This window comes from Schistocerca piceifrons, chromosome 7, assembly GCF_021461385.2.
Source record: "Schistocerca piceifrons isolate TAMUIC-IGC-003096 chromosome 7, iqSchPice1.1, whole genome shotgun sequence".
NCBI classification, from domain to species: Eukaryota; Metazoa; Arthropoda; class Insecta; order Orthoptera; family Acrididae; genus Schistocerca; species Schistocerca piceifrons.
The window spans coordinates 387,721,355-387,734,635 of NC_060144.1; positions in this window are offsets into that span (position 1 = coordinate 387,721,355).

Sequence of the window (13,281 nt, forward strand, 5' to 3'; positions counted from 1 at the left end):
GGTGTTTTCATACTGACCACTCAGGTGACCTAATATCTGTTTCCTGTCGTTCTTGCTAAGCAGAAAGACATCTCTACCTTTCTTTGTATTCCTGTTTACAGCCGTATTCAGTGACACTGTAACAGGCTTAGGATCATTGATTCTCTGTCCTAAGCGACTCGAAAAGTTCGCGTCTATTTGTCATCAATAGATCTAAGATGTTACGTTCACGAGCTGCTTCTCTGATTAATTGCTCAAAGTAATTTTCGGAAAAGGTATTTACAACAATTTCTCACGATTTCTTGTCTTTCCTACATGTTCTAATCATTTGAGTCTCCCAGTCTATATCTGGTAAGTTGAAATCTCCACCTGATACGGTAACATATCAAGGAAATTTACGAGATATATTCTTCAAGCCTCACATCACTAGCTCCGCCACTGCTACTCCTGAGGCAGGACATCTCTGTTTGTCAACAACAAACTCCCATATTTAGAAAAAACATTTCAACCAAAAATAAAACAAGCACTACACCAGTCGCTTACCCTGTTACTATACTTCTTAGCTATAGTTCAACATGGCAAAAATAGAGAATACTACAGATGCCACCGGCGTGCGATATTTTTCTCTTAGAGCCTCTAGAGAGGGGCCAGGCACACAATTTGGGATGGAGTGCACAACAGAGATTCTTCAAGCTTGGAGCAGCGCCAACAAAGCCTTTTAACGTCTAGCTCGTCCTTGCTTCACCGACGTAGCCCGATTGTGATTCTCACTAATCGCTCCACGGAACAACACAAAAGTCGCAATTGCCGAAACAATAGATGTCTACAAATGGAATTCGAAAATTCTTCCCTATCTATTTCTTACAAATATAATTGATAATTTCATTTTTACCAAGATTTAATCCAATAAAAATTTTGTTACTGTAATGAAAATCAATTCAAGGAATGAAAAGAAAATGAAATTCTTAGTTGCTACATCTTAAAAATTTCAAAAAGAACTGCAATGTTGGAACACTCTTTCGGAATAAAATACATAAATGGTGACTGCATCACAAATACTGCAGACAACTTTTCCTTAGACACACACACATGTTACTTTTTTTCAGCTCTGTTTCCACTTCGATATGCCATAGCAGCGATGGGTATACTGGCAATCTTTGCCCAGTATGTATTAAAGGTGACTCTGTCGGTGGCTCTTGGTGGAATGGTCAAGCACGTAGCTCAGGAAAGCTCGGCGGCCGATGAAACTTGTCCTCTGCTGGGCACAGCAAACACTACTTTGACAAACAATGAGGTATGTGCAACTACAGAATTAATAAAGTACCTTCGTGGTTTAAAAATGTGCAAGCGAGATTTTATTGAGTTTTACGAATGATAAGTACTTCTGTTCTTCGTTGTTGCATTTATTTTTTGTTTATGTGATGTAAGGTGATATATTTGGTTTTTCTTATTCTGTGACTGAGGACAACTGTGTAAGTTGAAATGACATGTTAATGTCTCAATATTGGCATAGAAATACACGCTTTTACACAGTTTACCGTGTGACAATGTTAAAACAGTTGTCAGGATAATGTATCTCATCAACATCAAAAGTGAAATAATCCTAAACACAACAATATTAAATATTAACTCTGAGAAATTTAAATTGTCCTAAACACGACAATATTAAAGTTTAACTAGATGTCTCTTTACAAAATTATTCTTACGATTTCGTTATGATGTTGCTCAGTACTACTATAAATCATCCGATATGGGTTCACAGTTTAGTATTATTTTTAGGATGACAATCAAGTCTACGGTGGATGGTTAGTTATGTGACAAACTGAGCAAAGGATTACCCACGTCGCTCGAGTTTACAGTTGACACAAGCTGGTGAATCAAGAATTTTACGCCTCTGCACGCGGTATTTACCTTAAGCTGCGAAGAGCTGTCATCTGCTAGGGCGCTCTCTCCTCTGAAATTCCTATCAAACTAATTAAAAACTTTGCTGTCTTTTTTCAGCATAAACTCTCCCTATGTTTCTCGTTTTATGAGAAAACCTGTACTCGTCCCTAGTCTTAGAATATGGCTATAATACACGCGCATGGCTGGAGCAGCGTGCGTATTATAATGCCCTCTCAATTCTTGCAAGAATATTTAACTAATTGGCTGGTTCGTTTATCCACATTTGGAGGTAAACGATGCTACAGCTAATTTGTAGCTGGATGTCAACCACTGTGAACACAGTGTTCACACAAATGACTCCTCTGCGTCGTACGGAGCGTTATGCGCTCCATTCTGCACTAGACGCCAGTTCAGAGAAGAGTCCTCTGAAAACTTCCGTCTTGTCTTTCTCATAGCCGAGCTGTATCCCCACCTGGGTCCATTCGTTCTACACGTCATGGCTTTTTTCGACCAATAGGAGCATTCCTCTTATTTGGCGGGAACTTTCTCTACCAATCGCAAGGGCCCTACCATTAAACTGCGGCGAAACTTTAGCTTTGAACTCCTTTCTAGTGCGTTTCCGCAAAACGGATGCTTTGTGCCCGCACCAGACGTTGTCTCTCACCTATTTACCACTTGCTGGACAAGTGATCGAAAATGCGTCACTGGTCTTGTTAATAACCATTTGGAATTGTGAAACGCAGTTTTTTTAAAAGGTTTCTTTCCTCTCCTCCCTCAGATGGCCCGTTAACTCGCTCTCCCCTTCTGAGTCACCTGGTCGGTCGTTGACCTGGGTTGAGACGGCCCTTTAAGTGATTTCCGTTATATCTCCCACGGCGCGGCCTTGCCTCTGATCTCATCCCTCTGAATTCCAAACTAAAACGCCTCTCACTGCTTGTTGCACCTTCTGCTCATAGACATGCATTACGTAGGAATGGTGTGTTAATTGCCACCGGTTGAGTGTCATCCCTTTTTGCATTACATACTGATAGGAAAATTTGCCCCCCATGAACCATGGACCTTGCCGTTGGTGGGGAGGCTTGCGTGCCTCAGCGATACAGATAGCCGTACCGTAGGTGCAACCACAACGGAGGGGTATCTGTTGAGAGGCCAGACAAACGTGTGGTTCCTGAAGAGGGGCAGCAGCCTTTTCAGTAGTTGCAAGGGCAACAGTCTGGATGATTGACTGATCTGGCCTTGTAACAATAACCAAAACGTCCTTGCTGTGCTGGTACTGCGAACGGCTGAAAGCAAGGGGAAACTACAGCCGTAATTTTTCCCGAGGGCATGCGGCTTTACTGTATGATTACATGATGATGGCGTCCTCTTGGGTAAAATATTCCGGAGTTAAAATAGTCCCCCATTCGGATCTCCGGGCGGGGACTACTCAAGAGGATGTCGTTATCAGGAGAAAGAAAACTGGCGTTCTACGGATCGGAGCGTGGAATGTCAGATCCCTTAATCGGGCAGGTAGGTTAGAAAATTTAAAAAGGGAAATGGATAGGTTGAAGTTAGATATAGTGGGAATTAGTGAAGTTCGGTGGCAGGAGGAACAAGACTTCTGGTCAGGTGACTACAGGGTTATAAACACAAAATCAAATAGGGGTAATGCAGGAGTAGGTTTAATAATGAATAGGAAAATAGGAATGCGGGTAAGCTACTACAAACAGCATAGTGAACGCATTATTGTGGCCAAGATAGATACGAAGCCCACGCCTACTACAGTAGTACAAGTTTATATGCCAACTAGCTCTGCAGATGACGAAGAAATTGAAGAAATGTATGATGAAATAAAAGAAATTATTCAGATTGTGAAGGGAGACGAAAATTTAATAGTCATGGGTGACTGGAATTCGAGTGTAGGAAAAGGGAGAGAAGGAAACATAGTAGGTGAATATGGATTGGGGGACAGAAATGAAAGAGGAAGCCGCCTGGTCGAATTTTGCACAGAGCACAACATAATCATAACTAACACTTGATTTAAGAATCATGAAAGAAGGTTGCATACATGGAAGAACCCTGGAGATACTAAAAGGTATCAGATAGATTATATAATGGTGAGACAGAGATTTAGGAACCAGGTTTTAAATTGTAAGACATTTCCAGGGGCAGATGTGGACTCTGACCACAATCTATTGGTTATGACCTGTAGATTAAAACTGAAGAAACTGCAAAAAGGTGGGAATTTAAGGAGATGGGACCTGGATAAACTAAAAGAACCAGAGGTTGTACAGAGATTCAGGGAGAGCATAAGGGAGCAATTGACAGGAATGGGGGAAATAAATACAGTAGAAGAAGAATGGGTAGCTTTGAGGGATGAAGTAGTGAAGGTAGCAGAGGATCAAGTAGGTAAAAAGACGAGGGCTAGTAGAAATCCTTGGGTAACAGAAGAAATATTGAATTTAATTGATGAAAGGAGAAAATATAAAAATGCAGTAAGTGAAACAGGCAAAAAGGAATACAAACGTCTCAAAAATGAGATCGACAGGAAGTGCAAAATGGCTAAGCAGGGATGGCTAGAGGACAAATGTAAGGATGTAGAGGCCTATCTCACTAGGGGTAAGATAGATACCGCCTACAGGAAAATTAAAGAGACCTTTGGAGATAAGAGAACGACTTGTATGAATATCAAGAGCTCAGATGGAAACCCAGTTCTAAGCAAAGAAGGGAAAGCAGAAAGGTGGAAGGAGTATATAGAGGGTCTATACAAGGGCGATGTACTTGAGGACAATATTATGGAAATGGAAGAGGATGTAGATGAAGATGAAATGGGAGATATGATACTGCGTGAAGAGTTTGACAGAGCACTGAAAGACCTGAGTCGAAACAAGGCCCCCGGAGTAGACAATATTCCATTGGAACTACTGACGGCCGTGGGAGAGCCAGTCCTGACAAAACTCTACCATCTGGTGAGCAAGATGTATGAAACAGGCGAAATACCCTCAGACTTCAAGAAGAATATAATAATTCCAATCCCAAAGAAAGCAGGTGTTGACAGATGTGAAAATTACCGAACTATCAGCTTAGTAAGTCACAGCTGCAAAATACTAACACGAATTCTTTACAGACGAATGGAAAAACTAGTAGAAGCCAACCTCGGGGAAGATCAGTTTGGATTCCGTAGAAACACTGGAACACGTGAGGCAATACTGACCTTACGACTTATCTTAGAAGAAAGATTAAGGAAAGGCAAACCTACGTTTCTAGCATTTGTAGACTTAGAGAAAGCTTTTGACAATGTTGACTGGAATACTCTCTTTCAAATTCTAAAGGTGGCAGGGGTAAAATACAGGGAGCGAAAGGCTATTTACAATTTGTACAGAAACCAGATGGCAGTTATAAGAGTCGAGGGACATGAAAGGGAAGCAGTGGTTGGGAAGGGAGTAAGACAGTGTTGTAGCCTCTCCCCGATGTTGTTCAATCTGTATATTGAGCAAGCAGTAAAGGAAACAAAAGAAAAATTCGGAGTAGGTATTAAAATTCATGGAGAAGAAATAAAAACTTTGAGGTTCGCCGATGACATTGTAATTCTGTCAGAGACAGTAAAGGACTTGGAAGAGCAGTTGAATGGAATGGACAGTGTCTTGAAAGGAGGATATAAGATGAACATCAACAAAAGCAAAACAAGGATAATGGAATGTAGTCGAATTAAGTCGGGTGATGCTGAGGGAATTAGATTAGGAAATGAGGCACTTAAAGTAGTAAAGGAGTTTTGCTATTTGGGGAGCAAAATAACTGATGGTGGTCGAAGTAGAGAGGATATAAAATGTAGGCTGGCAATGGCAAGGAAAGCGTTTCTGAAGAAGAGAAATTTGTTAACATCCAGTACTGATTTAAGTGTCAGGAAGTCATTTCTGAAAGTATTCGTATGGAGTGTAGCCATGTATGGAAGTGAAACATGGACGATAAATAGTTTGGACAAGAAGAGAATAGAAGCTTTCGAAATGTGGTGCTACAGAAGAATGCTGAAGATTAGATGGGTAGATCACATAACTAATGAGGAAGTATTGAATAGGATTGGGGAGAAGAGAAATTTGTGGCACAACTTGACCAGAAGAAGGGATCGGTTGGTAGGACATGTTCTGAGGCATCAAGGGATCACCAATTTAGTATTGGAGGGCAGCGTGGAGGGTAAAAATCGTAGAGGGAGACCAAGAGATGAATACACTAAGCAGATTCAGAAGGATGTAGGTTGCAGTAGGTACTGGGAGATGAAAAAGCTTGCACAGGATAGAGTAGCATGGAGAGCTGCATCAAACCAGTCTCAGGACTGAAGACCACAACAACAACAACAACAGGAAAATTTGCTCATAAGCGCCGATTTAAGTTAGGTGTCGTATTCACCTTCCCGTTGTGATGTATAAAGCTCTCATGTAAGGTGCTCATCTGATCATCATTTATTCTGCCACCTCACAATGATTAATACGTAATCAATCAGCCGCAGATTTCAGATACGCTAAAGTAGCCTTTGTTCTGTTTAAACTCAATGTGCTAACTGTATGTTTCAAAGAAAGATAGTTTTAAACACTGTCGTTTTCTACACTACTGGCCATTAAAATTGCTACACCGAGAAGAAATGCAGATGATAAACGGGTGTTCATTGGACAAATATATTATACTAGAACTAGCATGTGATTACATTTTCACGCAATTTGGGTGCATAGATCCTTAGAAATCAGTACCCAGAACAACCACCTCTGGCCGTAATAACGGCCTTGATACGCCTGGGCATTGAGTCAAACAGAGCTTGGATGGCGTGTACAGGTACACCTGCCCATGCAACTTCAACACGATACCACAGTTCATCAAGAGTAGTGACTGGTGTATTGTGACGAGCCAGTTGCTCGGCCACCATTGACCAGACGTTTTCAATTGGTGAGAGATCTGGAGAATGTGCTGTCCAGGGCAGCAGTCGAACATTTTCTGTATCCAGAAAGGCCCGTACAGGACCTGCAACATGCGGTCGTGTATGATCCTGCTGAAATGTAGTGTTTCGCAGGGATCGAATGAAGAGTAGAGCCACGGGTCGTAACACATCTGAAACGTAACGTCCACTGTTCAAAGTGCCGTCAATGCGAACAAGAGGTGATCGAGACGTGTAACCAATGGCACCCCATACCATCACGCCGGGTGATACGCCAGTATGGCGATGACGAATACACGCTTCCAATGTGCGTTCACCGCGATGTCGCCAAACACGGATGCGACCATCATGATGCTGTAAACAGAACCTGTATTAATCCCTCTGCCAGACACTTAAGTGTGATTTGCAGAGTATCCGTGCAAATGTAGATATCATTTAATGGCATCTGAATCTCAAGAGAACATAATTATTATGCTTAGAAGAATGGATTGTCAAATGAGAGAAGGAAAATTTGAAAGGAAATAGGCGGACAACTTCAGAGAGAGTAATATAATATTCTTAAAGCATTAAGGAGGAGAATATTGTCTTCGAAAATAGGGTAAACATTGTGCATCTTACTAGTGGGAGCTGCGAAAAGAGAGAATTAATCCTAACAAAAACGATTTCGGTGTGATATGCGATATCGCGCGATGATGTTAACGAAAAGATCATTGCTGTTTTTATATTTGATGATAATGCCGCTGGTCGTTTCCGTAGTGTCGTGTAGTCCATGTTGTTAGTAACAGTTAACCAGTCACACGTCAGAAAACATCGTGTCGCTCTTGAGATGTAGGGGACCGAGTTGGATAATGTAGGAGTGTTTGGACTGAGGACTGGAGTTTAAAAAATGGATATTACGATACTTTTGGCTTATGATTTAGTACTTGGTGCCGGCAGAACGGAAGCAAGGTTCAGCTATGGATAGGGGAAAGGAAACGCAATTACCGGTTGGGAAGAGATCTATTGCCTGGTTTACAAGATCTGGCAAATAATATATGCGGAACGTACTTTTTGGGTGGGTACAAAGCGTTGAGCGCTGAATCACTGAAATGTCTTGCTACAAATGGAAAAATGATTAAGTGGTGATGAGCAACAAGGGGAGAGGGAGTCCTTTAGACTATTTTTTGAGAGGAAAAGGGGCTATACTGATATTCAAAGAACCGGTGAACTGACTTCGATTAAGCTAAGGGGCATCTGGTGAACGAGATTATGTAATTGTTCATCGGTGGAATATTTGGAATGTGAGCCACATTAAGTGCTAGCAAGAATTTTCAGTAAGAAGAAGGAGCTGTTCAGTGTGTGTGTTGGTGTAGGATGAATTCACGGACACCGGTGAATACAAATCAGAGGATACTGCATTAGGAGATTTGGAATAAAAGAATATGTGATATAGACAATTTCCATAGCCCAGAGTGGAAGTTAGGGATTACAGTAGTGTAATATGTTTATTTTAATCACATTAATTTCACATTTTAGCACATACGCAAGTACTGACGGGTCTGACAGTAGTTACTTTAATGTATGTTACTTGGGAAATGATTGGCGATGGGTAGCAAAAAGCTAGAACTGAACTTCCCAACACCTAAGTATTTTTGTATTGGTGCTGATGAGCAAGATGTTCAGCACTCAGAATATCATCATTATCCTCGTATGAACGTCCTGATTTAGATTTCCCGTGTTTTAGTTACAGCAAATGAAGTAAATACTGACAGGGTTGCTTAAGATTATCACGGTCCATTCCTTATGATCTGAGTTGACACCACTTTTGTAAGCAATGCTGTATCGCCACAGACAGAATGTTGACTTATAAACTATAAGTTTTCTTCTCTTTTTGTTTCATCTGCATTTCTGCTTCATTTTAACTCATTATCAAGCTGCGACCATGAAACTAACAGATCGTTGATGGTAAGTTTTAAAGTTCACAATACCACAGCCGACTCTTGGAAGGAATCTTATATCACTATAAAAATATATTAGTGCTGAGGCTCATATCTTTCCCCTGCCGCTGTTGAGGGATTAAGTGTTATGTTTTGTGTGTTGCAGGAAGGAGGATTTGACTGGGATGATGAGATGCAAGGTTACATACTGTCCTCCTACTACTACGGGTATGCAGGAGTGAACATAATCGCTGGTTACCTGGCTGCCCGGTACAGCGCCCGTTGGGTTTTCAGCCTAGGACTGCTCGCTGCCGGTATTTTCACAGTCGTGGGTCCTATCTGCGCCGATGCTGGAGCCGTGGTCTTCATGGTAACACGCTTACTCGTAGGAATATTTTCAGTAAGTATTGTCCGGATGCGACTCCTGTTCAACATTTCGTCATATCTAAAATGCTAAGCCCATTACAATTTCTTTTCAGGGTGTTATCGTACCAGCAATGCACGTACTGTTTGGAATATGGTTCCCTGAAAACGAGCGACAAAGACTGGCAGGACCAATTTTCTCAGGTAAAGTCCGCTAGCAATTCAATGAGGAAAATATTCATAATTTTTCGTTAGAGATGGAGATCGAAATTTTACTTTAAATTATGATTTTCTAAACGCACTGGAAACGTTCTTCAATGAAGGATTTCTTCTACGAGATAACTTAATACAACATAGTGGTTTTGTGCATAGGTAATTGCTCCACTTCGTCTCATAGCTGTCACATCAGTTAGAATGAGCCCCGAACGAATTTCGTTTGAGGTAATAAATTTGATATGAAGAAGGTACTGTCATTGTACATGGCTTTAGCCCAAAAAGCGTTCCCATATGACATCAATCACTCAGTGAATTGCCAAAGTTATGATGGAAGAAATCACAAAATATTTAAAACTAGCACCCATACACCCACATCGAAGCAAGTGTAACAGAAGTTAAATCGAATCCTCAGTAATTATCGAATTAGTATAGTAGTTAAATTTCACCTACTATTACAGTTAATTTAATTATTTTGGAAGAGGTCTATTGAAAAATAGTCGTCACTACATATGATCGATTGTTGTTGTGCTGCAAAGATTGCCATCTAGTACTCTAATAGATAATGTATTTGTAAAACTAAACACGTTTTCTCTGTCATAAATGGATTATCAGACCATGATGCACAACTGGTTAACTTACAAAACTTCGCAGGGTATACGGTTCAGAAACCATTGAGTAAACGTTTAAGGCTGGTCAACCTAGTATCTACAGAGCACTTCAAAGAACGTTTAAGAAATGTTAATTGGGGAGAGGAATATAATGAGGGAAATGCCAATGATAAATGCAAAATACTTCTTAATAAACTTATACCCCTTTTTGAACACTGTTACCCCCCAAAAAATTACTAAATGTAACTCCAAACAGTTTTTAAAGAAGCCTTGGATCACTACAGGTATTAAAGTATCTTCAAAAAGGAAAAGAAAGTTGTTTGAGGCAGCAAAAATTACTAAAGACCCAGAAGTAATTTTTTGCTATGAAAATTATTGTAACATGCTGAGAAAAGTTGTCAGAAAATCAAAAAATATGTTTATTAGAGATGAAATTAACTCGGGCAATAAAATCAAATCTGTAGGAAATGTTGTTACAAGAGAGACAGGAAAAGTAAGCACTGGGGTAGGTAGTATTACTATTAAAGAGAATGAGACCATCCTATCCAACAGTACACAAGTAGCTAATGTATTTAACAACCATTTCTTAAGTGTAGGTGAAAAAATCGGTGAGAATCGTTCAAACGAAAAAGCCAAGCAAAAGGTGGAAGAGTCAGTTTTGAGAAATCCTAGTCAGATTAATTTGTCAATTAACAACCTCTTGTGAAATAAGGAAAATCATTAAAGCTTTGAAAAATAAATGTGCTATTGGAGTAGATGACATCTCTAACAAGATATTAAAACAATGTGGAGCAGTTACAGCTTATGTTCCGAGTCACATCTGTAATGCATCTCTAACTCAAGGTATTTTCCAAGACATGATAAAGTATGCCATTTTCAAGCCTCTCTGCAAAAAAGAGGACACCACAGATGTCAATAATTACTGGCCAATATCCTTGCTCACAGCATTTTCAAAAATTGTCGAGAAAGTAATGTACTCAAGAGTGGTTAGCCATCTCAGCAGTAATGGGATACTTAGTAAATCACAGTTTGGATTTCAGAAACCTTGTTCCACTGAGACAACAATATACAATTTCACTGCCCACATAATAGAGTCTTTAAATTGTAAAAGTCCCCAATAGGAATTTTCTGTGACTTATCCAGAACATTTGATTGCGTGAACCATAACATTATTTCACAGAAATTTTGATTCTATGATATAAACGGAACAACATATGAGTGGTTCAAGTCATACCTACAGAACAGGAAGCAAAAAGTTTCTTTATATGGTTTAAGTGATTTAAGGAAGTTTTCCACTTCGTCTAACTGGGATGAAATTACATTAAGTATTCCACAGGGTTTGATTGTAGTTCCCCTCTGTTCTTGATATAAGCGAATGACCTCCCTTCTTATCTGAAACAAGAAGCCAAGCCGACACTATCTGCTGAAGATACAGGCATAATTATTAAGCCAGTAAAAGAAACACCAGCAGAAAATGATACATATAATGTCTTTGGAAAAACGTACTGATTGGTTTTCTGCGAATGAGTTTACTCTGAACTTCGAAAAAACACAGTACAATAAACATAACACATCAACAGAAGTCAGTAGCCAGGGTAGAGCTTACTAAGTGTTTGGGTGTATATATAGGTATCTCCTAAATCTACTAGGTTCAGCAACTTTAGCAATCAGAATAATTGCTAATTTTAAGGCTGTACAAATTAGCAAGCTAACATACTTTGCATACTTTCACTCTCTGATGTCATATGGAATAGTATTTTGGGGTAAATCAACACCTAGGCAAAAAGTATTCACTGCTCAAAAGAAAGTGCTTAGAATAATGTGTGGGGCTCATAGTCGCACATCTTATAGGTATCTCTTTAAAAGGTTAGGAATCCTTACAACAGCCTCACAGTACGTTTACTCAGTAATGAAATTTGTTCTCAACAACAGGGATAAATTTAAAAACAATAATGACATTCATGATTATAATGCCAAAAGAAAGAAAAACTTACACTATCCTCTACTTAACATATCTGTGGCACAGAAAGGGGTAAAATATGCTGCTGTAAAACATTTCGATAAATTACCAGATGAAATAAAATGTGTGACAGATAGGAGTAACATTTTAAAAAGTAAATTGAAATAATACCTCCTTGACAACTCCTTCTACACCATAGATGAATTCTTGTATAGGAGTAAATAAATCTGGAGATACAATATTGCAATTTAAGGGAAAGGTGTAGGTAATAAAATTTTTAAGTTTAAAAATAAAGTATTCATGTGTGCATTTCATATGCACTTGACACGTTCCACGTCATAACAATTACCATGAGACCATGAGACTGATCAATGGAACACGTAACTAACTAACTAACTAACTAATCCAAAAATAAGAAAACAGAATTCCAGTGTAAATTCTCAGTTATTTACTACTTACAATTAACATCAGCATGCCAGCACTGCTCGAGAGAGTTCTTCACAGCTACAGATATGTGGATGACACCCTCGTGGTTTGGCGGCATGGTGAAGAAAACCGACATGTTTACCATGAGGTGGAAGAAAACAGATGCTTACTAGTCCTAGAGATTGTGATAAAAAAGAACTCTGATGAAACCCTAGGATATTCCAACCACCATCCAGTGAAATGCATATCTGTGCTCACCATTCCAGTACACAGATCGCGAGCTGTATGCATCGAGGAAAGTCTGTCTACCGAATTACAGCATGTGTGCTAACCAAGCAAGAAGAAGAAGGGAAACAGTCCAGAAGAAGAAACCAAATGTGTTTCATTCTGTACACAGTGTCACCCATAGCCAAGATTGTCAGAATAGTGGAGAAGCGGAATATAAAATCCTTTTCTGTTCAAGTGCTAAAATCAAGAATACGCTTGGGTCAGTCAAAGACCAATTACAGCTACAGGCACCTGACGTTTACAGCATCATCTGCGAGTGTGGCCTGCAGTACATCTGCCAAACGCAGCGATGCATCTCGCGGTGAAGTTCAGAACATATGGGGAGCTTTTCCCTCAGCCAAATAGTACAGCATCAACGAGGGCCATATTTTTCTGAACAGAATTAGGTGCTATGCCGTGTCAAAGGGTTCTAGAATTCGAGCATCAAAGAGAGAGTGAAACTTAGCGTACATGACTATCTTGTCAGCAGTAACATCGGTTTCCAGCTGAGTTCCACATGGGATGTGGCTTTGGCAAAAACGCGTCAGAAACGCTCTGATGTCAAACCGATGGAGGCAGCATGGGAACACACATGCAGCACAAGCAATCGATCCGTTTGAACTTCAGTTTCAGAGAGAGCATGGAAAAGTTAACTTAGTGTGGCTTGATTGGAATTCTGAACCATCTCCTCTCAATTATACAATGACGAAAAAAAGCCGCAATACCAAAAATATAGAGTAATGAAATTTGGGGAATACA